The following is a 26,609-nucleotide window of genomic DNA, read 5'->3' on the forward strand; positions in this document are numbered from 1 at the left end:
AATCATTCCTTGGAGTTAATGTTTGGTCCCATCTAGAGCTTTTGTATATGTTGAGTTTGGTTGGGCACCTATTGACATTCCATTTCCTTGCAAACCCATTACTCTGACATAAGCAAAACATACTGGATGCCATTCTTTCGCCTTGGGGTAGATATCCCTGCTGCAGCATGTATTTGTCTTAAAGTATTTTTATTAATATGCTGAGAAAGAATGACATTGTACGTATGTTTTGCACAGCTTGTCAAAGAGGAAGCTTTACTCGATCTTTTAATACAGTGGTTCTTGACGTTTTGACTTCTGTGGACCCCCACTTAATCATTACTGGAATCTGGGGACCCTTCCCATAAGGAATTATGGAAATCCTGCGATATGCACTGAATCATTACTGAAAGTTAGGAACCTGGGCTTAAGTCATTTCGTTGATTTGAACCACAAAACAATACACAAATGATTATATATTCTATTTCATTCACAAATAATAACAAATCACAATTTTAATTTAAATAGGAAGGTAGAAGGTTTTCTAAATTAATTTAAGGCAACCCATCATCCATAATATATTCTGTTTGATGCACTTGGCACAGTTCCATAAATCAATCAGAGGATATCAATTACATATTCAGCCTCAAATTCCTTCATATTTACAGAACATTTTAAAATGCTCAATTTTCAATTTTGCTTCTTTATCTACACTTTATTAACCTGATAATATTATTTATTTTTCTAAACAGTCCCAGACCTCCTGAGTAGGCTTCTCAGACCCCAGGAGTCCACGGATCACAGGTTAAAAAACACTGGCTTAATAGGGAGATATATTTCAATACAATATGATTGTCTAATATTATATCAAGGAGATCAGTTCCGATACAAGGTTCTGTGGCTGTTGGCTGTTTGCAGAGCAAGAGACCTGACACACCTAAAGTCTTCAGCCTGAGATGCAGCAAGATGTCCTGAGTCCTTTTTTTACATCATGATAGGTTCTTCATTCAGGAATTTCACAGATCCCTTGTTCTTTGTGTGCAAATGTAGAAAAATGTTACAGTACTTGAGGGGTGCCACATACGATATCTGATGGTGAAACAGACAACAGGTATGCTATGGAGCGTATCAAAATAATCTGTGGAACAGGAAACAGTTGCCAGGTGACAAAAGAGTTGCAGTAGGACCATACAAATAGGATGTAAAGAACATAGCTTTGCTCCTATAACTGAGATATCAATAGATGACACCCCGGCCTTATTTATTTATGGGTTTATTTATTTATTTGACAGTGCAGTTGTCACGCAAGGGCATCATGAACTAGAAAAGCCACATATTGCTCATCACAAGTGATAGAGCTTTAAATTTAGTGATGTCCCTCGTATCACAAACGTCATCAGAATGTGACAGCTTGAGTTATGATAGACAAAATGCTAAAAGCTTGATGTAGAGGCTGCATTGACACGCAATTTAGATGAGCACTTGCTTGTATTTCAGAGTTCGACTTGGGCTGTTTTTGTATTAAATTACATGTTAGAGGGAATTGATGTTAAAGTATAACTTAGACTCTAGACTAACAGTGCACATGGAAACTATATTGAATTTCTGATGATTAATAAATGAATTATGAATTTTAATATACATGCAGAAATGAAAAATGCAGTTCTCTGTTGTACCTAATGAAATGCAGTAACAAAGCTTTTTGTTTGAAATTAAATGTATTGCCTATATGAATGAAATATTATTAATGTTGAACTCAAAATTCTGCATAGAATATGTGTTTTACTAAATATATTAAATGCATTATTATAATTCCCTTGTGTTAGCATGAGTGAGGCCTTTTGAAGATTGTAATTTCCGACTGTACTAGAACTGCTGATTCATTTCCTAACGTGAACTTTCAGTTAGGTTATGTTCTCATGAGCAGCTTAGCAAGTTAGTAATATGCCATATTGTTTAAAACATCGGAAGAATGTAACGTAGTGTCTTTGACAGAAGCACAGAGTAGAACATGAACTAGTATTGTATAGAATGCTTCAAACATGCACAGAGTCACTCAGATGGAAGATCAGAATGCTTTGCAAATTCTACAATATTGATGGACATATGAAGTTTAGTTAGGATTCAGTCTAGTGCTGGGTCCGTCCTGAGCAGCTCCTGGCAGTTTGCAAATGTCTTGCTGATCCTGATGCTCTGCTGATGAAGAATTCCTGAATGCTGTATCCCTTGGATAGGTATTTTCCTCTCTTCCGTTGCCCTTGGAATGCCCCTTTAGACTTAGAAATCCTTCTCTTTTCTTTCAGAAGACTCTTGATCCAGCTTCTGAGATGCTGACACTTCTTTTTCTTTTTGCCTCATTTTTGTTCTTCTTAGATAGTGGCCTGCAGTCTGAGATTATATTTTTCTAAATTATTTTTGCCCTTATGTGCTTTTTGTCTTTTGCCTCCATGTGTTCCTCCCCACACATATATTTCCCTGATTTGGGTTAGCTGTATGGTTGACCCATGCCCAGCTAAAGATTATTGACTCTGCTAATTTGAAATTACTGATGATTGTTAATTCTGATCAACGAACTATCATTGTAACTCAGATATGTCTGCTGCTGATATGTCTGCTTATTCTTGAAGGCTTAGCTTTATAAATGTTAATTCACTTGAATATGTTTCGCCTCCTTTGGTAGCCTTTAACTCTTAGTTATCTTTATAATTTGGTTTTGCGTATTGTCTTCATGACTTTGCGCTTGTGTTTGTAATAAATTAATTTAGCTTTATTTATGATTGGAGTTTCCTTCCATGTGCATTTGGTCATGGTGTTACATTTCTTGGTAGGTATTGAAATGTTTTAAGGGTTCTACATTACTCTAGTGCTGTGTCAAAAGGTCAGTAGACCTGGGTGAGCATTTGATTCCTGCGAAGGTTGAAAAATGCTACCTCAGAAGTCAAAAGAAGAGTGAAAAGAGAAGAATCTTTTGGAACAAGTAATTTGTCAGTTCAACAAAAAAAACTATTCCTTTGAGTATCCAGCACAATATACTAACATCATCAATGAATCCAATATTGCTGGTGGCAAAGAATACATCATACATTTTTCAAGCAATTTCAGCTTGTGCCACTTACTCTGTTACACATGCAGTGGAAAAGGGGACAGTGCACATTACCTAGTTGAGGCACAATATATGTCTGTATGCCAGCCGGCTGCTGCCATTAGCACAGCAGTGGTAGTATATGGGAAAAGAAACCAGTCAATGCCTAAGGGGCATGATTGCTACATACCTCAAGCCAAGGGTTCCAATGAACAGTAGGGTGGGATATGGAGCATCTCCAAAGCTGCCATTTCTTTCCCCTTGTCCCTCCAGACAAGATGTCAGGTGTGAGTGGTGTCCCGGCCCCATCTCAAATTCCAGCAGAATAAGGTGTTCATTAGGGTACAAGTCTCCCAGCATTTCGCAGCCTCCATTCCTCTATGTCTGGAAGGGCACATGAGCAGCCAACTGCCGGACCAAAGCCAGTATCCAGACTGCCAACTCCCTATGAAACTAGGTCAGTTTCAGCTCCACAGTAACAATTCTTTGCCATATTTGCACTATCTGTCTCACCACATAGGGCGCATCCTTCGGGAGCACTAGACTCCATCATCGGGAATGCTGGCAGTTGCCCAGACTCGACTGTCCCAGCCAGAAGACATTGCTCCCAGTGCTGTAGGGTCACTTTAGCGCGCTGCAGATGTGCAGCTTAATAGTATAAATCTAGCCGAGGCAACTCCAGGCTGCCCTCACCAACTAAAACAAAATCAAAATATCACCCACTACTGGCCAAGCTCCATCTTCCACAGCTGGATTTACTTGGTGCTAAGGAGTTCTCACAACTCTAAAACTGCACGTTCACATCAGTATCCAATATCATAGTAATATTTACTCCTTTTTTTATACTGTTTTATGTATTTCCTACAAGTCCCTTGGGCATCAGAGTGCTTTACAGAGAATGCAGGGCTGTGGAGTTACATATATATCCGTGTACAAACAGGAGTATAGAGAATACAGAAAGCATAGAAAATGTGCACAAGTACAAACAATAGCATAGACAGATTTACAGACAATGGTGTGGTATATTGGAAGTAGTATGGTACGTAAAGTACAAGAAATCAGTTTAATCTATGGAAACAGGTATATGAATATACAATATGTCAGACAGTAAGGCAGCTATTCCTGCTGTAGTAGATAGCAGTTCTCAGAGTCGAGAACTGGAAAAACAATCCAGGAAACCACAGACAGACCAGAGAATGTAATATTGGGTGAAAGCTAGAGGGGGAAAGAGGGTGGTGATGATTGAAGAGAAGGTGTTTTGTCTCTGTTTTGAAGGACGGGTGGGAAAAGAGCTTAAGTATACAACTCTGTCACCAAGAGGCCATAGAGATGCAATCTGTGCCCTGGAGGCTAGAACAGACTAGCCAGCATACACAAACATGATATCAAACCTTTGTCTGTACACTGCACAAATCCCAAACAACAGTTCTAGGGAATACAAATATTACTGCATGTGCAAATATCAACAAAATAGCAAAGCAAGTGTTAAAAATAAATGAGATATACTTTCCCCTTAATACAATCATTGGTCAACAGCTGGTAGACTCTTGCATTTAATTCCACACTATAGCCAGAATATTGAACATTTTGCCTAATATTGCAGTCCCTACCCACCTGCAAAGCCTCTTGACAGCCACACAAGTCTACACACCTTTTCTGCATGCACCTCAAGAGAGATCACTCACATAGTTAGCAGCATTAATCCCATTTCTTTTTCCAGGAGACCCTTACCTGTAGATGATGGGTCGTAGATGGAGAGATGCCAGCAAAAACAAAATAAAACATTCCTAATCAATGGTGATATGCCAATAGAAAAAACAAGCATTGGCCCTTCCTAGTCTGAAAAAAGGCTCATTTGGTGCAAGAAACGCAGCCACCTACATGTTAGCATTGATTAACATACTTGTGGCTAAATATGTGGAGCTAAATTCACTACCCGAATGACAAGACACAGAAGACCAAAATACCCTCAGCGATTGGCTGTCCAGTTGCAGAGCAGGCAAATGCATGTGACTGAGTACATTTTCGTGAATGAAGGCAGCACAGCTATTCTCCTCCTCCTAGTTTTTCAGCCATCTGCATAAGAGGACACTGTATCTTGATGCCCAGAACCTAACAAATACCAGGAATCACGAATGTTGCCCAGAAAAGATTATTTTTGTCTCTGACCAAAAGACATAGTAAATGCCATCTACCCATCACCATGTCAATTGTAGAGTGCACATGTGCTTGGTTCTTTCTCAGTACTGTTCAACATTTATCCTGACAACACTTGGTTCTTGTTAGAAATGGGATCTCTAATTGGCAGAGATATATACCTTTGTCCAAGTAGGGACCACAATCCTAGTCAGGGTAAGTCATACACAATACAAATTATCATGTGCCCAACCTCTAGCAGCATGTCACTGAGCAGTCTGGCTTAACTTAGAAGGCACTGTGTAAAGTACTTGTGCAATAGATCATGCAATTAGCACAGTAAAAACACCACAAATATACACCACACAGGTTTAGAAAAATATATGATATGTATCTAGTTTAATTAAGATCAAAACCAAAGAGATTCAATAAGCACAAGTTGAATATCACTTTTGCAATGTTAAGAAGAGTCTTAAATTTTGAAAATCAACAGTTGTCTCTTGTGTGCACAAAGTACCTGGTTTGCATCAAAAGTACACACACGGAGACCGCAGAGGAGGAGATGTGTGGAAAAATAAGGTGTGCGTCAGAATTTCTGACCGGGCACAGACGATGCGTTGTTTCATTCCACACTGCAAGGGGCTTTGCGTCGATTTCTGGAGCTCAGTCTTGGGTCCTCACTGCGATGCAGGGTTATTTTGATGCCCAGGGACTATGCGTGGATTCCTGGGTGTGCGGGACAAAGTCACAGGCATTGCTTCGATCTGGTAGGCGTTGCATCGAATTTTCTGTCACACTGCAGGCGCTGCGTCGATTCTTCACTCGGGAAGGTGGCCTGCATCGTTCCGATTCGGCTGTGCAGCGATTTTCTCATTGCACAAGAGGCTGTGTGTCATTTCTAGCAGGCTGTGCGTCGTTTTTTGGCACACAAGTAATTTCCTTGAAGAGATGAAGTCTTTTTGGCCCTGAGACTTCAGAAAACAGGAGGCAAGCTCAATCCAAGCCCTTGGAGAGCACTTCTCAGCAAAGTCAGAGGCCAGCAAGGCAGCAGGGCAACAGCAAGGCAGCCCAGGTGAGTCCAGAAGTGTCTGAGTTGGTAGGGTCAGAGACCCAGTTTGTATACTCTAAGATGCCTTTGAAGTGGGAGAGACTTCCGTGAGTGGTTTTGAAGAGCACAAGTCCCCTTTTCAGTACAGGTCTGTCTGCCCGGGTCCCAGTAGGGGATTTGGCAGTCCACTGTGTGAGGGCAGGCCACTAGCCTTTGAAATGTAAGTGGAAGGCCCTCCAGCATTCAGTATGCAGATGATTGCAGGTGTGACTGACTGAGTATCCTGTGTTTGTGGTTGTCTGGGTGAAATGCACAAGGGAGCTGTCAACCAGCCCAGTCAGGCGTGGATTGGAGGCAGGCTGTTAGGCACAGATAGATTTTAAGTGCAGAGAAATGCTCACTTTCTAAAAGTGGCATTTCTAAAATCGTAATATAAAATCAGGATTTTCTATTACCATTCTGGCCATATTAAATATGACCTGGTTACCCCTTTCTGGTCACAATCTACCACTCAAACAGTATATGAGGGGATTCCTAATGCTATCCTATGAAAGGAGCAGGCCTCGCAGTAGTGGAAAACAAATTTAGAAGTTGTCCACTACCAGGACATATAAACACACATGTTCTTGTCCTACTTTTTACCTACATAGCACCCTACCCTATGGGTTACCTAGGGGGCTACCTTGGGGGTGACTTATATGTAGAAAAGGGGAGTTCAAGGCTTGGCAGGTACTTTTAAATGCCAAGTCGAAGTGTCAGTGAAACTGCCACACAGGCCTTGCAATGGCAGGCCTGGGACATGGTTAAGGGGCTACTTATGTAGGTGGCACAATCAGTGTGCAGACCCACTAGTAGCATTTACTTTACATGCCCTGGGCATATGTAGTACACTTTACTGGGGACTGACAAGTAAATTAAATATGCCAATTGGGTATGAGCCAATGTTACCATGTTTTTAGGGAGAGAGCACATGCACTTTAGCACTGGTTGGCAGTGGTAAAGTGCCCAGAATCCTAAAGCCAGCAAAAATGAGGTCAGAAAAAGAGAAGGAGGAAGGGGAAATGTTTGGGGTTGACCCTGCAGAGGGGTCATTTCCAACAGTTCCCCTTTCAAAAATCTGGAGACTCAACATAAATTCTGGACACTTTTAACAACTTCTCTCCTGTCATTGATTAATGTAGAAATTCCAAATGGCCATGCCTCAATAGTAACAAAACTAAAACACTGATGATAAGTTAATCATTTCACAATTGACATTAAGATAATATCCTATTACAGTAAATAACTGTCTTATTAAACTTCAGACCAAAATTTAAGTTTGAGTTCTTTACATCCTAATGAGAGGCTTTAGAAGCAAAATGTTCAAAAAAGCCATTACTGCATCACACCCTCGGGGTAATTCAAGATCTTATTGAAAAAAGACTGAGCCACATTAGCAGGGCTTAATTTGAGCCAGTGGTTGCAGGTGGGGCCCACTGGCACTCATTTCTTAGGACAGGCACTTATTTTTCCCCAGCAAACATTGATCCAGAGCAAAAAAGATGAAAACACAAAAGGGGGATAGGAAGAAGAGAAAGACTGAAAAACTGTGACAAATGTAGAAAGCAATGATGAAAAAGAACCTGCGAGACTGAAATAAAGGGACAGGGACTGTCCAGTGGTTGATTTTAGAGGAATGAGGAGGACTCAAGATCATGCAGCCTTGGTATTCTAAGGCTGACATTTGTAGCGCTGGCTGAAGGCTTCTGGGCAAAACTTTGCCCAACCCCCACTGCTCTTTTAAAAATCAAGCACTGCACATTAGTCTGGGCAATCATTGTGGAACATGATTGTTAACAAAACATCTCCTTTCTGTGTCCTCATGAAAGTTATCCATTGACCACAAAAAAAAAAAAAATAAATCCCTTCTTTTAAACAATATATACAAACGTAAAATTAATGAAATCAAAAACTGCAAAATAGCACTTTGTCTCCATCCCTTTCCAATAATCTATTTAACCCTGGCATTTAGAAATGTTGAAGTTTCTATCACCCCTGGATTCCTTATATTACCCTTTGTATTCTTCATGCAATCCCACTAAAAAGCTCACTGTGTACATCTTGGGTATTTTGTACCATCATTTCCTTGCCATATTCCTTTCCTATTTATTTTCTTATTAAAACTGATGTGGCCTAGAGCTATTGATTTGTCCACATCTTTTAGACTTGTTGTACAGCAGCACTGCTGCTGTGCAGCATGGCTGAAAGAAAGAAAAAGTGGTATAACACAGTTGGTGCTGCTGCATCATAGTGCTTTTTTCATAGTGGTACATTGCAGCACAGCTGTGCTGCTGTACAAAATGGCTAAACGACATTGACAAAGTCAATAGACTATTGATTTTGCCAATGCTTTTTTTTTGCAGTTGATATAGCGTGAACTGGACTTAAAGGTATTGGAGCGCTTTATATGAGCACCAGTTTCACTACACAAGGTCACATTCATTTCAGGCGCTAGAATATTAAGTGATTTGCCCAGAATCACAGGATGTTGAGCCAACTGCAAAGACTAGAACTGGGTTCCCTGGTTTGACAGTCAGAGCTCTGTCAGTAATGCCACATTTTCTCATTAGTGAACTACATAACTACAAAAGTGGCCCTTGTTTGCAAGTTGGGGCAGGTTTGAAATTTGTACCAACATGCTGCATAAGTGTTTTACAAGGTATGGAAGTCTGCATGGATTTGTGCTTCCTGCACACAGTATTTCTCTGAATTAGGGAAATCAACTGTAAAAAAAACAAGACCCGCCATACCATAAACAAGCATTGGCAAAGGTAATAGGCCTCGCCTATAGAAGACCTATTTGCTTTGACAATGTGCTTTGCCATGTTGGACACCAGTCTGGCTGCTGTTCAGCATGACTAAAAGTTAGTGGAGTGTCAGAGTGGAGCAGGGGGGTAGAGTGTTGTAGAGTTGAGTAGAGGGGTGTAAAGTTCTCAGTGGTTCAGTGGCAGAGTGTGTTGTAGAGTGGAGTGGGGTGGAATAGGGTGAAGTGGGTTGGAGTGGACTGAGGTAGTAGGGTGGATTGGAGTGGAGTGGGGTAGGTCGGATTGGGGTACAGTGGGATGGACTGAGTGGAATGTGGGGGATTGGAGTGGGGTAAATTGGATTGGAGTGGGGTGTATTTAAATGAGGTAAGGTGGATTGGATTGGAGTGGGTTATATTGGATTGGGGTGAGTGGCTAGAATTGGATTGATAAGGCTGGAGTGGGGTGGACTGGGTGGATTGGATTGGATTGGGGTGGATAAGATTGGACTGGAGTGGGGTGGATTGGAGTGAAGTGGATAGAATTCACTGGTTTGGAGTTGGGTTGATTGGAGTGAGTTGAACTGGGTGGATTGTATTGGAGTGGGGTGGACTGAACTGGGATGGGGTGGATTGGGATAGAGTGGGTGGATTGGAGTAGATTGGATTGAAGTGAGTAAGGGTGGATTGGATAAGGTGCCAACAAATGGTTAGTAATGGGCAGGCTAAAAGCCCGCTTTTAAGTGTTTTATTGTTATTAAACATATTAGATCGACATAGCAACAACATATGTGCGCTGCCTGCAGGCTCAACCTTAAAAGTGAGGAGCTGTCAAAAGTGTTCTCAGTTAAAACTTCTATTAGAGGAAGTCACAGAGAGGGCCAAGTGCTTACTGTGTGAGCTGGGAACATGAACACAGTGGAAGAAATAAATGATGGTGGTGGCTAGAACAGCAATTCTCACCTTTTGGATGTAGGTTGCTTTTACTCATCCCACTTCATCCACCACCTAAAGTCCCTGGCCACAGACAAGAGGAATCCTTTTCACTGACTCTTACCCACCCAAACATACCACCAGGCACAAAAACAAAATGACTTGACACGTCCATCCATGGTCATATTCCCTTCTTTCTCTTAAGGAAATGCCAAGTAGCACAATACACAGGTCAGTGGGATGATGGAGTACTGATGAGTTCTACTAGCAGCACTGCACTACAGAACTATAACAAGGGGAACAAGCTGACCTTAGGGAAACAGGTCCCAATCTGATGATTCTGTTTTCTGGTATAGTGGAGTCATCACTATCTGGCATACTCTCAGGACTGGCTTTAGAGCTGGTGGTGTCCAACGCAACAACCATTTTTGGCACCCGGCCCATGGCCTCTTCTTCTGATCCCCTCACTACCACTGGCAAAAGTACCCCTCATCCCTCCATAGCTGCTCTACCACATACATTTCATTTGGTTTAAAGCACTAGTAAAGAATGGCCTTACTGATAAGAATGTACATCTACACAAACAAACCCTTTTTAGCAACATGATGAATAAATACTGAAAGACTGAAGAAAAAAAACATAACATTCTAACATATTTTATGCAGTTTGCATGAAGCTCTTAGCCAGTTCATAAGTCACTCTTCTATATTAGGTTTATATCATATGAACTACGCTAAGAAAAGGATATCTGTGACAGAAGCAGTAATCCACTCAACTATCCAAATAAGATTCAGATCAGTAATCTGAACGGTACGCATTCTTTGCAGCAGGCATATTAACACTCTGTGCTACTTTACTACTTTGTGGTGAGTCAAAACTGCCACTAGACAAAACTCCTATCTGTCTTTCTCTAGCAGGAACATTAGTCACAAGAGTTATTTTTACATGTTTATTGCTGCCTTAAAGCTGTACAAGGAACTCTGCAGCAGGGGTTTTTAAATTGTAAGTAGTGCTTTAAATGGGCCAGTACTCTCCGGTACTGAGTAACGGCACTTTATTTTGAAAGGGAGAGTAACTGCACTTCTCAAGAAAGACATAATACTTTTAATTGGAGAGAACGGCACTTCTCAGAAACAAGAACCTGCATTTCTGTTTTTTAGTTTCAAGCACAGATTGTAAGTAATTGTTAAGTACAGCGCCTCCCCCCTCTGAGGTCAGCGTCTCCTCCCCAGGACAGTACCCAGTGCAGCGCACCAGTCGAACTGCCTAATATTTTGAGAGGGAGAGTACCTGCACTTCTCAAGAAAAACAAATACTTTTCATTGGAGAGTACCAGCACTTCTCAGAAACAAGCAGGTAGTCTGATACAGTGTACCTGCACTTCTATTTTTCCATTTCAAACACTGATTGTAAGTAATTGTTAAATACAGCACCCCCCTCCGAGGTCAGCACCTCCTCCCCAGGTCAGTACCGAGTGCGGTCACACCAGTTGCACTGCCCTAAAGCCGGCCTTGAATGCTTTGTTCTGGTGCCATATTATTTCCTTTGCCACAGTATTTTGGATACATTTCTCTCACAACAATAGCCCTAGACATTTTTTTTATCATGGCAGAGGATTGGTGCTTGCACCATTCCTGCCAAACTTGTTGTGTTCTGTACTCTTTTAAATGAGCTTTGTTTCAACTTCCTTCCACCGATGGTTTATTTGGCCCGGGACCTTCACCCATTGCCCTGAGATATTGTCAATCACACCTTGCATCAACCTGCACAAGTATTTTATTCTCTTCTTCTTTCTGCTAAATGTTTGCGTGTATCCTTCCTTCTTCTTTCAAATGCATGAGGGATTATTTGTCATCAGAAAAGAAGAGTACACCTACAATTTTATATCTCGTGGATGCATTGTATTCACAAAGGTAACTTTTATACTGCTTGGCAATGCATCTAGCAGTTTCATTGCTTTTGCCAGCACTTGAATGCGAGCATCAAGCCTGCTGGCTTTGCTATATTTATTTAAATAGCGTTTGCCCCTAACTTTGATTATTATATATAAATAAGATTTCTCTATGCAAGCACATTCATCCTACGTGAATGAGATATGCCAGTCACATATAATAAATCCACGTTTTTATGTGTATCAACTAACGAACAATGTCCACAATGTAATATCATTATTTTAGGAAACTTTATGAGTTTGGGGAATTCAGTTTTAGAAAACGTTCCTCCTCCATTCCTGAATATTTACCAAAGCGGAATAAAGTCTTGATAGACATGGGGCCTGCGTTCCGGCCAACACCTTCCACCATAGTTTATCAGCTAAGCTGTGTAGTTATCAGTTGTCCCTTGTACTCACAATGCTGTTGCATCCCTCCCACCCCTCCACATTTAAAACAACGTAGCTGCTTTTAAAATGAGCTAACCCGTCCGGGCTGAAGAGCCTGCGCCGGTGATCTGTCTCGGACTTCCGAAGCACGCACGGGATGGCCGTCCCCGTCACGCTTATTAGTATTTTTGACTAAAATCCTTCTTTTACTCTCTGATAGCATGCTTCCCGGTAGCAATGAATGGGTAAACAGGGGACGTCGCCTCCTCGCCCTTAGTACCATCACACAATGAACAATGCGGTGAGCATGCCAGGGGCTGTATAACAAAGCCGGGGGTGCACGATGCAACCACATTCAGCTACCACAGAAAGGGAGCCCACGTACATTACCGCACACAAAACCGAGCTAACAGAGCCACGGAGCCCGGTCATTTCTGGGACTCAAGTGCCTTTTTGCATGGAACGATTTAGGCACTGCTTAGGAGTGCGTGTCTTTTCCCGACAAAAGGAGCCCGGCAGCACACTGGTGGCCTGCAAAGAGTTAAAGGCGCCTGCCTCCGCCCCCTTCCCTCCCTGGGTGTAAACAGAGGAGCCTCAGCCTATCGTGTCTGGCGGCCGGGCTCTGTGCCGGCGGAGAGCGGCGCTGGCTCGGTAACCTGATCTGTCATAGACTGCCTCAGCTCGCACACGCCGGGTGCTGCTGCTACTACCGTCCAGGCACAGGGAGCATCTTCGCCGCAGAGGGCTGGGAGAGCAGACGGACGTCTCGGGAACGCACCATTGAGCCTCGGCAGCCCGCTGCGTGCACCTTTACGCACAGGCAGCTCTCGGTGCCTGGTACCCGTTCGTTATTGCTCGCTGAGCCGTGCTGGGATGTGAGCCGGCTCCCTGCCTGTTTGAATCCGCGCACAGGCACATTAGCATCTGAAATGAGGTGGCTTCTTAACCCCTGAGTGATAGCGTCGCCAACCACAAGAGGTGAGGGCTTAACTTTTCGCATCATCCGGCGTAGCAAGAAGTCTGGGGCGTTGCGGTCCCCGGGGTAAAACCCCGCTTCTTCTGGCAGTGGAAGAAATGCGGTGTCCTTTGATACGGGCTCATCCTTGCTTTCGAAATTGTCATATTGTGTAAAAATCTGGGTTTCAGGTGGAGTAGTTGTGTAAATGACTTGGTTTAAAGTAATGTTCCGGGGGGACTCAGGCGCGCAGGGAGGCATCGGACCGTGCATTAGACGTCTAGCCTTACTCCTGCTGGTGCGAAGTTACCAAATAAAATGGTTAAGAGAAAATAATTCGTTTTTCAGTTGTTTCGTCTCAAAAATGGTTGAAAGGTTGGTTAAAAAAATGCTTGTGTAAGGTGCGGTGTAGTTGCTGATTAAATGATTTATATGCACAGGCTGCTCTTGACAGGGAGATGCACGAACCGTTCATTCATGCGCAGAATGCCAGAGCTGGTATAATGAACCGGTGCCGGTACGGCTGAGGAATGTGCCACCGCAAGTGGCGATGCTTTTTTCATTTTTCCCTCGTGTATGTGAGAATATCGGGGGTCCGGGGTCGCAGTTATGTGTGACGGGTGAAGCCACTGGCGTAGGGTAAAATAATGGGGTTCCCCCTGCACAATGTGATGAGGGGCTCCTGAGTCTCCCAAATCTCACAGATACTCCTAGGCCTTGGAGAGAATGGGGCAACTCTGAAAGGTTGGTGCCCCCGCCCCCTTGTGGTGCAGGAGGCTACATTACACTAACGCCTGGAGACCATGGTATGTGGTGTGTCAGGGCCCGTCAGACCTCCCCCGCCTTCATACCCCCTTCACCCCTCGAGTGGCGGTAGTTGACGTCCCACTGTCAGGCGCAGGACGCCCACCACCTCTGCCAGAAAGGACCCTGCATTCCCCACTCTTCCCATAATCGGAGGCATCGCCCTGAGAGGCTGCGCCAGAAGATCCGATCCCCTCGCTTGAAAGTGGAAATGCTCGCCGTAATTGAAAGCAGATTCGTGTCTGGGGTTGTGCGAGCCAAGCATTTCGGTTCTAAAATAAACCTTTTGTTCCCCCAACTTACAAATAGGAGCTGTGCGCAGCCCTGTGTGTAATGATCATTAAAGCGCTTTCAGATCCACTTCACAGAACCACCTACGGAGGATACCTCTAACGAGACAGCCTTTTAAATGTTGTCTCTTCCTCGGCGGCTTGCAGCTTCATTGGCTGTCTGCACAGGCTACTTCGAGCCGCGGTGGAACCGTGTTGTTTCATATTCCCTAGTGTGTGGCCGCACTTGGTTAAGGGTGGGAGGAAGCGTGTGTCCGCCAGACAGCCGCGCGCTCTTGAACACAGTGCCGGCAGACAGATCCCATCTGTACGTGTGTCTGACCCGGGTTACCTCGAGTTATCTTGTCTGTGCGTGGATGGGGCTGTTTATAAACTACGTGTGCGAGATGTTTACTTTAACGATTAGCCGGGTGCGGGCGAGAGAGTGCAGGTATCCGAGGCCGCACTGGGCAGCTCTCGGGCGCATTTAGAGCTGAAACCAGGGCAGTTACAGAGGGATGTTGCTGCTTCTCATTCTGATTTATTGCGGCAGCAGCAACAGCCGGCAAGCTGTCTGAAGGTCATTTATTTTCAAGAGTGACTTCTTTTTAGTGAATACCTTAAAACCCCCTGTGCGTGTGGACACAAATACTGCGCCGCGCTTATGGCGACTAGAGCATCAAGCTTGTGGCAACTGATTCATATAACTTGTATCGCCGGAATCTCGAGCTTGTGCCGACTGGTGCATCGAAGTTATGTCAACTAGTGTATTGAGCGTGTGTCCATTTAGACATATTACTTGTCAGTCGAAGTCTCGAGCTTGCGACTGATTTAAATAACTTAAATCAATCAGCTCTTCGAACTTGTATCAACCGGTGCATCGAGCTTGTATCAACGTGGGAATAGAGTCTGTAGCAACCTTCGCGTCGAGCTTGGTTCAACAGGCGCATCGAGTTTGTCTCCTCGGGTATGGAGTTTGTATCAACCCGTGAATCAAGTTTGCGTCCTCCAGTGCATCGAGTTTGTGTCAACTGGTGCATCGAGTTTGTATTGTTGTGCAAGGGAAGCCTGGCCCATGGTACCATAACCACTACTGGGGGCTTCTTGGAGGGAGGGCAGGCCAAGAGGAAACATTCTCACAGCACTGGCATTGAGCTGTGTGCTGGGCCATATAACCGCATCCAGTGACGGGCAGCGCGCGACAAACGATTCTGGCTCGGATGCATTTCTGTTTTTTTTTTCCTTTTAAAAAAAGAAGTGACAACTCGATGGTCACGCTTGCCAAGGTTGGCTTGTTTTCTTCCAAGGCACAGTATGGCTGTCAAGTGCCCAGGTGAAGTTGTAACATGAGTCATCCTGAAGAGAGAAACAGTGCGCATAAAGAGGTCACCTTCCAAGAAACGTTTAATTCACTGCACCAAAGCAGACATTTCCCTTCACCCTCACTTCTCTCCTCTCTTCCTCCTCCTCTCCTATAATCCCCTCATTCCTGTCTCCCTAGAGTCCATCCTGTCTTTGCTTTCGCTCCCTTTGCTTTCATCGCTCTCTTCTGACCTTCCCCACAATCCCATTTCCTTCCCTATCTTCTTTCTTGATTAAACCCTCCTCCCGGCTCTTCTTCAACTCTCCCCCAATTTTAACATCCCTCTTTCGCCATCTCCCTTCCCTAACTCATCTCCGTGCTCTCTTCTTCTTTCCCTCCTTTTCTCTACTGCTTTGCCTCGTCTTTCTCCCCTCCTGCCTTCTAGCTCACATTCGCCCCTTATCTCAGTGGCCTCCTGTTTGATCATTACTCTTTTCTCCTGGCACCCAGCATAGCCCCTCTGTGTCTCCCACGGGGTGATGCGTGGTCTCGGGTTCCATCTTGCTCGTTTCTCTTCCGACAGGCAAGCCCAGAAGGACGGGACCTGTGCTAGTCTCGCGAGTGTTTATGCACGTGGGTGTTTGTGCAGCGGAGTCTGCACACAAGACCTTCCTAAACAATGACGCACATATCGCCTTTTTTCCGTTTTAATGTGACCGTCATTTGCCGACAGGTTCCTTAACACTCTTTTTTTGCCTCCAACAGGGCAAGGGCGTCTGATCTGCACTTTACACTTAGCAGGAGATGCGTTTCTTAAGTAGTCAAATGAGTGGCTGTATAAATAGGAGGCTCATGAAAATTAATGCCATGAGGCGGATTAAAATGCCGTGTCCCAGGTACTCGTTCTTTTAAGTGGTCCACAACAAAAGCGTTGCTAGGCGCCCGGCACTATACCAAAGTAACATAAAATGATCCAAATTAAAGGCCCTGCCCGCCGCCGCACCCGTGAATGTACTAAAGTGCATTTCAAACGGTTCACAAGAGCGGGAACAATGTGGGCTTCGGTGAGAGAGGCTCGTTTTCATCGGCGACCAGCAATTAAGGGATAAAGGCTCTGAAAATTGGAGCCCCCACTTTGGAGCCTGCCCTGCATCTCTTACCTTTAGTTACAAGTTCACAACCAACCCTGTAACCCAAGTTTTTTTAAATGTTCTATGCTGCCCCTCCAAGAACTAATGAGCTCGCTCGAAATGCACCAGAAATTGTACTTGTTGCTGGAAAGCCGTCTTGGCGGGTAAACGCACCTGCAGCAGTGGTGTGTGAGTGTCTGTATTTACCACCGCCATAGCTCGGAGTTTCATCCACGAAAAACAATAATATTATTCATATGCGATGGAGTCTAGCTATAACAGGGCCTATTAACCCTGCACTGGGACTTCCTCTTATCCCTGCCCTCAGCTGCCATCGACATAGGTACCCTTTGACTGCTTATAAAAGTAGTCCGCAGGGATACGCCCCCTGCCGTTTTGCCCTTTCAAGAAATGACAGGGTGTTTAAGAATGGGATAGAACACTGCATCCGGAGTGAGGGTGTTGTTTTCGTAGCAGGCGGAGTGGTATCAAGTGATGCTTTTACAGCTGTTAGAAGGGATATGTCATTGCAGCTCGTACGTGAGATGGATCTCTGACGTCACAGCCCTTTGCTCTGGTTGGCCCTCCTCCCTCTTCCACCCACAGGCATTGGTGAGGATATGTAAGCAAAGTACGAGGGGCCGCGTGCCGGCTGCATCTTATTTCTTGGGGGAGATATAGGCCTCTGTGTTGAGCCTTGCTTCATTATATATCTTTTCCGGTTTTATGTGGAGCGAACTCAACCCAAAGGTATTGGAGCGCTTTACGTGAGCACCAGTTACATTACACAAGGACACATTCATTTTTGGTAGGCACCTATACCTAGCTACCACCTGATATTTTTAGTTATGAAAATCTTTGTTTTTCCATAGCGCCTAATGCGACAGTCTTGACGTTTGCAAGTGTTTTGCCAAAGTGGCGTTAAAGGCACTTTATTGTAAATTTAGCAGTTGATTCTGGCGCTGAGCGTATTTTAAGTGCTCCGACTTGGGCGACATCTGTAAAGTGTCTAAAACGGAGGATAGCACTTGGTTACAGCGTTATCAAGTGGAAATGTGGGGGTTAGACCCTTGTTCTCTGCGCCAAACGGCCTACGATATGGCTGCAACTGTTTTTGGGTTGGGGGTGGGGCATGTTCTGCTGCCTTTCGTGTATCATCCTCCCCGTGTACATTCAGCTTTAATAGCCCCACAAGTAGACTTTATATCTGCGCAGTTCCAGGTCCGCGATGGAAGAGAGCGACGGGCTCTACAGCGAATGCGCGCCCTTCTTCTACCGTCTAATAGCTGCACTTGGGATGTACTGCAAAGTGGTTTCAACATGTCGAAGCATGTTAATACAGTGGGACAGCACACTCCACTGCTTTCAGAAACTACTGATTTCGTAAATTTCTTAAATATATATATCTTTTTTTCACAAAATGTCCTTGAGTTGGCACCACTTTTTGTTAATCAAGACAGAGCTATGAGTATAGACGAGAACACCTTAAAAAGTTTTTTATTTATTATTACTGTAGCGCCACGATGGCTGCTCTATATGCTATCAACACTTTTAAATGCAGAGCAGTTTTAGGACAGTGGGGAAAAAAAGAGTGAGCTGCATTTTGGAGAGGTGCGCGAGAAATAAAGAGTAATTTATCTTTTAGCCTGTATTGCTGGGTTAGGTGCTTGGATACATGTTCGTCTGCGTGCGAGTTATGGGTGTAATGTGTTGGACGTCGAAGACTGCGTGGGGATAAAGCACTTTTTACAGTCTAGCGCCACGTTCTCTTGTTCTCGCTGTCTTGTTGAAGCTGGGCCAGAAACCTCCTTTTAACCTTTTTTATACAATTTCAAAGGATCTTGTATTCTGCAAACAGAGACATCTTGATAGGGCATTACAATCGCGCATCTGCTTAATTTCAAGGATCGTCTTGCCCTGGCTAAGACTAGCTCCATCCCTAGCTCCGTATTTTTAATAATTTAGCTGTCCTGAGCAAGGTTAAATACAAAAAGGGCGACTAGGCCTTTTCAGTTTCTATAGTTAAACTGAATTTAAACATGCAAAACCGTGTTTGGCTTTTTGGAATTTAACTGTTTCTAGTATTGTTGCGTTGACAATCAACCCGTGTGCGTGGAAGTATCTTCATCACCGAAGAATGTTTGTAGTTTACAGTGCGATTTTATGAAGGCACAACGTAGTCCAGGGTGTATATTCTATAAGTAAGCTTTACACCTGCACAAACAAATGCTGTGGTAGATGCTGCACAAAAACACCATCCACCACAGCTCAGTCGCTGGGATGTGGACGAGCGTTGTTTGCACAACATACTGATGGATGCACAACATACTGATGGAGAAATGTCTATTTCATAGAAAATGCAGTTATTAATTAACGTCATTAATATTTGATTATGGAGCACGTAAACCATTTTAAGGTAGCGGCACGACTTAACGTTCCTCAAAGCGTTTTTAAATAAAATATGATACCTGGCATTTTTAATTACAGTTAAAGCAGCAGTGGTAATAGACGTAAGTTGCACGTCACCATAAATTCTTCGCCAAGCTTTAACTGCAGTCTTCCCTTTGTCTGAGAATGTGTTTCCGGGTTCAAGACAGTGCTCTCCATAGCTGCAGTGCCCAGGAAGTACAAAGGTCAGACGCCTCTAGCGGAGGAAAATTAATCAACAACTATCTTCAAATCGACATTAGTGTGTATGAAAAGTCAAGGCATCCGTGAGAAAAAGGAAAGGCGTCGTGTTTGATGATGCATTTAAACTGTATTCTAGAACCATCCTACTCTGCAATATGGACTCCATTACTACCAATGAGCACGAGGCATCCAATGTTATTTCCTCACGTTTCCTTCTCATGCTTTGGCTGTAAGAGGAAGTATATTACATGCTAGAAATAACAGTTGTCGAGTTTGACCAATAGTCCCTTCTGACTGGTCACCAGAGCGACAATTGACGAAACAAAACGTACTACCAAGTAGGTTATGGATGATCCGGATGAAAAATGAAAACCGCATTTCTGTTTAAATAGCTAATTTATTTCTGTTTCGAAAAAGCACAGGTGTCTGGCTCTGACTGAGACAGATGTACCCGTTGTCTTAGCGAAAATCACGGTGTCACGTGACAAGGCCCCTTTCACTGGGAGTCGCTGATGTTTACCAGTTTCATTTAACACATATGGGACCCGCTACGCCAACGACACCTGGCGACAGCGTGAGAGTTCATCTCCCAGTTAATGTATTTGATTGGAGGAGCCCCCTTGGGGGGGTGGAGAGGGGCAGAGTTAGCCGGGTCCCCGAGCTAATTAAAGAAGCCCATTTGGCGAGGACCGACGAGGTCCACCTTGCAAAAGTAGTTAAGAGATTACGACGCCACTGAGTACTTCAGCAGCACAGCGACCTCGCGGACCATTTGCCGTTTTCGTGTGGCCACCTCTTGGTTTGCTTTTTCGCCTCCAAAAGGTGGGGGGTATGTTGTTTCTTCTGGACGTGTCACCAGCTTGTCCCTGTCAGCTCGCTTGATCTGTTTGTGTCTCCAGCTGCAATCTCCCGTCTTCTCCTAAACTAGGAATCTCTGCTTAGCTGAAAGCAGATACAGGCTTTCTGATGATGACTTGTATTTTTTTTTTTTTTTTTTTGCTGTTGTCTTCACCGGTTTGTTTCGCGTATTGATTAATGAGTACGGATATATCTTGCCATGAAATATTAAACGCGTCCAGGCCGGCTGACCGCTCCATATTTGCTTTTAAGGGTCTTTTAATGTTGATGTTTAGTCTCTTTCCAGGAGAGCTGCTGTTCTGCTACTTTTCAGATGCTTTTTTTGAGCAATTAAGAGGAGAGACCTGCCATCCTCAATTTCGGTATTGGGAATAATGTTTGTTTTAACAAGTGTATAATGGTGTGTTATGGGCGGTTGTCTCGTAATTCTTTGGCTGCTGCGCCAGTGCTAACGTATTAATATGTGCGGGGAGGGAGGCCTTGCTGATTGAGGAATGAGGTGTCGCAGTGCTTTACTGCACTCATCTTTGCCCCCTTGGGAGGTCGTTTTATCAGGTTGGTCTGCAGATGAAATGATGCTGTGTCTCCGTCGGCTACTTTCCCACCTGCTTGTGTGCATCAAGCAAGTCTGCAGCGCTTAGCACGGTCGGCACTTTCTAGTTACACCGCAAGTAACATTCATCTCGTCTTGAATGGTGCATCTGGCTGGCACGCTTACATGTTTGCCAGGGTCACCGTGGCAGCTTTGCATTGGTTTGTCAATGTGTTTTGTGTGCTCTGACACTGTATTCCCTGCAGTGACTGGTGGGAACCGTCAAGTTCATCCATTCTTCCACTTGGCTTCCCTTAACACAGAGACACCTATCTACCCACTGCCACCAGCCACCATGGCTGTTCTTCCTCACCCCATTACTGTTTTTGCTCCTACAGGCCAGTCGCAAAGGGGTCTCCTGTTACTCAGGCTTTCACCACCTACCACTTCCCGCAGAATAATCCCACCATAAAAATCTCAGTGTATAGCACTTTGTGCCACAATCATGCCATGCCTGGGATTTGCTTAACTGTTCTCCTATATGTCAGAAATTTGAATGTCTCTACGTAGTATGAGTCTGGAGTTATCGCACCTTCCTCTACATCTTCACCACCAATCCATAGTTCTGTACATTCGGTGCCCTCTATATATTTTGAAGTTGCTTGATCCTTGTCGGTCGATGAATGGTGGAAGGATCATGATCGCTCAGTACCTTACCACACACCACTGACATCTGATGTGATCTATAAGTTTAAATCCTGAAATCCTGGTAAGGACAGTTCAGACTTCTATCATTTTGATATCGATTAATCGACTACCATCAAACTGAATATTAGGATCACTTTTTGATAACTCTTAGAAATGGCTGAAGTGCCATAAAACTGTTATCATAAGCATTTTTTAAATATCTGTCCTTTTCCAATGGTGGGTGTGAAAAAAAATAAAACAATTCTAGTTCATATGAAGAACATGTAGTTTCAACATGGAAAATAAGGTTTTGATGTTTTAATACACATTCCTCGTAGAACATTGATCCAGAGCTAAAACATGTTATGCTGTAATTCAGAAAGGCAATTAAGCTCTAGTAATTGGGTAGTGTTTGATCTACTTCAAAAGATTTCAGTGTGTGAGATGAGCATCGCCAGATTTTAACTGCTGGGCTTCAAAAGTAGCTCTTCCGGCCAGCACTTTAGTTATCTGGCATGCCACATTTGCTAGGGGCTTTGTTTGTTGTAGTTAACCAACTAAGACCTAACTTAATGAGTTGGGGTAAAAAGTGTGCATGACTCCTCCCCACAGTGAAGTCCTTAACCTCACTGAGAACAGAGCCCCTCCACCAAAGTTTAGTACGGTCTAGTAATAGAGCGTTTTACTGATGAGAACTAAACCTCAGAGCGGAGCCCTTTTGTTGTCAGTCTCCAATTGTGCCACTAGATCTCATCAAAACTCTGTCACAAGCTTACGTTAGATACAATAATACATTATTAATTGCAGCACTCTTTATTCCACGTCGTCTGTTGGCTTTACTTACTGGTGGGAAGACCTCAGTCTTCCAATCATTCTTCTCTACAGTGTCTTCACATCAGGGACAGCATTCATTGACTTTTGTTTATCTGTGGATGGAAGGGAAATTGTCACCCACCCTAAAAGGTTCCCAAGCACTTGCTAATCCTGTGAATGATGAGATCAATAAATTGCCCTAAAAAGTGAACCACCAGTAGACATTTCTAGGGTCAAGTGGAAAGCTTTTAGCTGGGGTGGAAAGCAGTGAGTTTGTGTCCTTTTCCTGAACGTTTGTTGGATGTTTTCTGCTACTAAATTGACACTAATGACCACCTTGAGCCGTGGGCTCTGAACTGCAAAGTACCACCTTCATTGATGTTGAAGGAGAGTGGTGTAGACTTTGGTTAGGAGACATTCAGAGCTATAATTTTACCGCTTAATAACAGAGGAAGCTTTTTTAGATTTTTGTGATTCTCGGGTTTTCTGCTATCTAGTTAGGGTTCCTTGACTTAGATGAAATGGATTATTGTGGTTTATTTCCTGTCACTGTATTTTTTGTTGAACTTAAGTTTGGATTACTAGAAAACACAATGTAATGTTACTGATGGTGAAAGGTGAGGGAGTTTGTGGTGACCAGACCAGTCTGCATTTAGTAGTAGATCCGCCTGAAAAAATAATCTATATTTAGAGAGGATGTCAGCAGTTTTCTGTGGAGGCATAGGTTCTGATTGCTCAAGGTGACCATTGCTACAGTCTGCACAATGCACATAATTGTGGATTACAAGATGACACCCAAACTCTGTTACAGTTTGCCTAATGGTTTTACTGTAGAGTGATTTGGTAGGTGGTAGGACTTGAATGATATTGGCCGTGCCTGCTGATTGCACGAAAGTACAGTTGCTCGCTATCAGCATAGTAGTGGGTTGTGGTGTCTTATTATTTCAAGGATGTGAGTATTGAAAAGTGGAACAATGGCAACAAGGGCTTTCCCGTGGAACTCGCCAGATGGTTTGTTATAATCTGAACGTGATGATTCTCAGTTCATTATTATTGATGAGTTTTGAAAGAGGGGTGACTGCTGAGTGTGAATGTTGTAGTTCCTCTGCTGCTTGTGAGCCAATATACCCTGAACATCTGCCCTTCCTTGTGATTTATATCAGCAGGCATTGCTAAGCATGAACCTCCTACTCCTCCCCTCAATAAAGAGAATGATGAGTCCTGTTCCACACTGGCATTCTTGGGGTAGAATTGCCGTCATCTTTGCTTTAAAAAAGGATTCTTGAAATAACGTCTTAAACAATATCAACTTCCGCGTAACCAACTGCAACTTTCACGTTTTTGCTTACATGGTCTGCTATTCAAGGGTCACAGATATAAGAAGCATGTGTCCATTATAAAGGAAAGACAGTCTCATAAATTGGCCCAAACAGAATGCACTGTACAAGGAAGGTTACTACCAGCATTCAAAAACGTGAATCCCACTTTCATTGTCGAGATACTAAATGAGTACAGTAGACTGATTTACACTTTACTGGACATCACTGGTGATGTTTGAGTGGGATATAGCGACATTTCGTATTTTTAGATACATTCTGGCTGTAGCACCAATTTCACCCGTTTCTATTTCCAGATTTAAAGGCATAATCTTGTGTAACTTCCTCAAAAACCACACAGCCCTTGGACCTCATATGACTATTTTTTCGCAGATGAAACTTTTGGTTTCTTAAAGGAGCAGCGCCTGTATTTGTTAAATTGTTCTCGGTTTGAGTGAGCACATGCTTGTTAGGTGAGATTATTAACCCATATTATTTTCTCTGCTGCTTCAACCCATACCGTTTTCTGAGCCTCCTGTGACTGGGCTGCAGGGCTAATGACAGAAACAGAATTTTCTTTCAACAGAGCCAAGGATGTGGTTGCAGAGAGCACGTATTTTATTTTCCTTTCCAGTTGTGCATGATTTGCAGCAACCCAGTTTTGTTATGTAGAAGCTGTCAAGTGTTACAGATGACCGAGGCTCTGTTGTTTCTGCTTCCACCAGGTTGCATTTAATTGTAATTAATCAGCGCTAAGCATAAGCCTTGTCATAAGGAACGGGGGTTTGACTCCCATCTGAAAACTTTTTACAATTAGTTAAGAAAAATGTTTTGTCAGAGAGAGCCGAGTAATAGATCACTGCTATGCTGAAGTGGTTTATGGGTAATAATAAAAACAACATCCTTCACTGCTGCTACCGAGTGTAGAGGGAAGAACTAAAACTCAGCGGAATAACTGCAAACCACGTCTGTATTTTAACCAGGTTGTCTTTAAGCTGCATCCATCGACTGAAGCAGAACCCGGCAATGCTGAATATAATTAAGGAAAGGTGGACAGTGCACCGACACTGTGAAGAATGCTGCCGGGGTATTTAGCTGGAGTGAAATGGATTAGGCACAAGTCCCTTGATGCTTGTGTGTTTAGTGTTGCTTCCATGTTTGTGGGCCCTTTTTGAGCTGCATTCCTCTAGAAAGAGACTGAATAAAAGACTTAGGGCCAGCTGTAGCAAAGGTTTTTACCCATTCTGTGTCTATGGGAAAAAGTGTTCGTACATATGGCCCTTAGATATTAAAAACGTAAGAAATATTTTACTAACATTAGTGAACGTGTATGGATAAAATAGGAATACCATTGCCGCTGATCTAACAAGCTGCCAGCCCCGTATAAACAGGGCCACTGGAATTAGGGGAGGGCCAAATTATGCGCCACGGTTGAGTAAATTATGTTGCAAGAAACGGCAAATTATGCAGCATAATGAGGCACATTTTTTTGATAGTATTACTTCATTGTTTTGACACATTCAAGCTAATTAACACTGCATGAGCTTTGGTTGCACCTCATTAGTAACGGTTTATCACCCAAATATTGCAATAGGTGACACAAATGTAACTAGTCAACCTTTGCAAAGGGTTCCACTGCTCGACAACTCATGTGTCATGCATTTTTAGTAAAATATGTACTATTTGAGCTATAAACAACATTTTTTTTGTTAGAATCTGCAGATTATGTGGCAGATGATGGATTAGGTGGCAAATGCGGCAAATTTATAATTATGTGAAAATCACTGCGGCCGCACAATCTCATAATTCCAGTGGCCTTGCTTATAAATTGCTAATCACAGTAGGCTCGATTCACAAAGCAGAAATACAGTCTTTAAATACTCTTAAATATATTTGAGCTAACAGAAGAGAACTGACTTTATGAAATGTTTTGCCCAGGTTGAAGACAATCTTGAGTGTCTTTCCTCGCTTTAGACAATCTTAGCTGTTTGTACTGATTTGCAATGGATTTTCCCTGACCTATGGTGGTCTTTTGAGAATTAGGACTGTCCCAAGATTTTCCTAAAACAGAGCAATACCCTTCATAAATCAGGCAGGTTTCTTCTGCGAATCAAGGGGTAGACTGGGTTGGCATGTGCAAGGTTAGTCTTATGGACTTGTCTAGTGATTTTCTTCCAAAGGCGGTGGACGGGTCCACGGTAGGAAATATTTGTTTACTTGATCTTGGCATTCAGGCCAACTTTAAACCGTGTCCATTGAAATATTTTATTGTTAGGTTTAACTCACTTACTCTTCATATTTTCAAATAAAGTAATAGTTTAAATCAAGGACTTCGGTCCACTTTTAGCTACGTTGAATAGTGGCATGTCTAAAAGTCCTTATGGCACCATTTTGCTGGTTATATTTGCGTGTTTATTGACTTGGCATATGCTAATCGGCCAACAGTCCATGTGTTTATGAATAAGGATAACTCTAATCCAATGATGGGTCCATTGTGGCTGCCTAGAGAGGTTCATGTCTGAATATTCATCCAGAACCACAGGCAATGTGTCAGAATAGACACTGGCTTTTCATGTTGCGCTCAATTTCTGGGAGTTGGGCAAACATTCTCCTACTCTACTCTGCCCTGCCAGCACTAGCCACAGAACAGGGAGTTCGTGCCACAACCCATATGTAAAGCAGTAAATTCGTCAGCAACTCTGTCTCAATTCTTGAACATATGTCAGAAAACAACACTTATCCCGACATTTGACTAAAACTTTTACTCTCTCCAGAATGGTTCTTTTATCGATAGCGTTTGATTAGCATTATGCAAACTGCATGTTGTCTCACGAGGAAGTAAAGGTCTGGATGTAATTGCTTTCTTTTTATTTTCTATTAGTACCTTAAGTTATTATGATGAGGAAGCAGAGCCTTTTTTGTTCTTGTGAATAGTTTTTTGATGTACACAGTAGAAGAAAAATAATCAAGCTTTACACTACTGTGCTTTTAACGGGACATGCGTTTTTCTACTTCTACTTTTTCAAACAGC

The 26,609-nt window shown here is 43.2% G+C and overlaps 1 protein-coding gene across 8 annotated transcripts in view; it reads left to right on the forward strand.

Annotated features, from left to right (window-relative positions):
* TENM3 (teneurin transmembrane protein 3) overlaps positions 1 to 26,609 on the forward strand; it is a 1,099,611-nt gene that overhangs the window by 692,538 nt on the left and 380,464 nt on the right. The window contains exon 1 of one of the 8 annotated variants that reach the window (XM_069199231.1): positions 12,913 to 13,258. The exons of 6 other annotated variants lie outside the window; for them this stretch is intronic. The gene's annotated coding sequence lies outside the window, so the exon portion shown is untranslated. Of the gene's footprint in view, positions 1 to 12,912; positions 13,259 to 26,609 lie in introns of those variants that run through there. One more of the 8 variants, XM_069199222.1, reaches the window with a different exon arrangement.

The sequence above is a fragment of the Pleurodeles waltl genome, chromosome 1_2 (genome assembly GCF_031143425.1).
Source record: "Pleurodeles waltl isolate 20211129_DDA chromosome 1_2, aPleWal1.hap1.20221129, whole genome shotgun sequence".
In the NCBI taxonomy this organism is placed as follows: Eukaryota; Metazoa; Chordata; class Amphibia; order Caudata; family Salamandridae; genus Pleurodeles; species Pleurodeles waltl.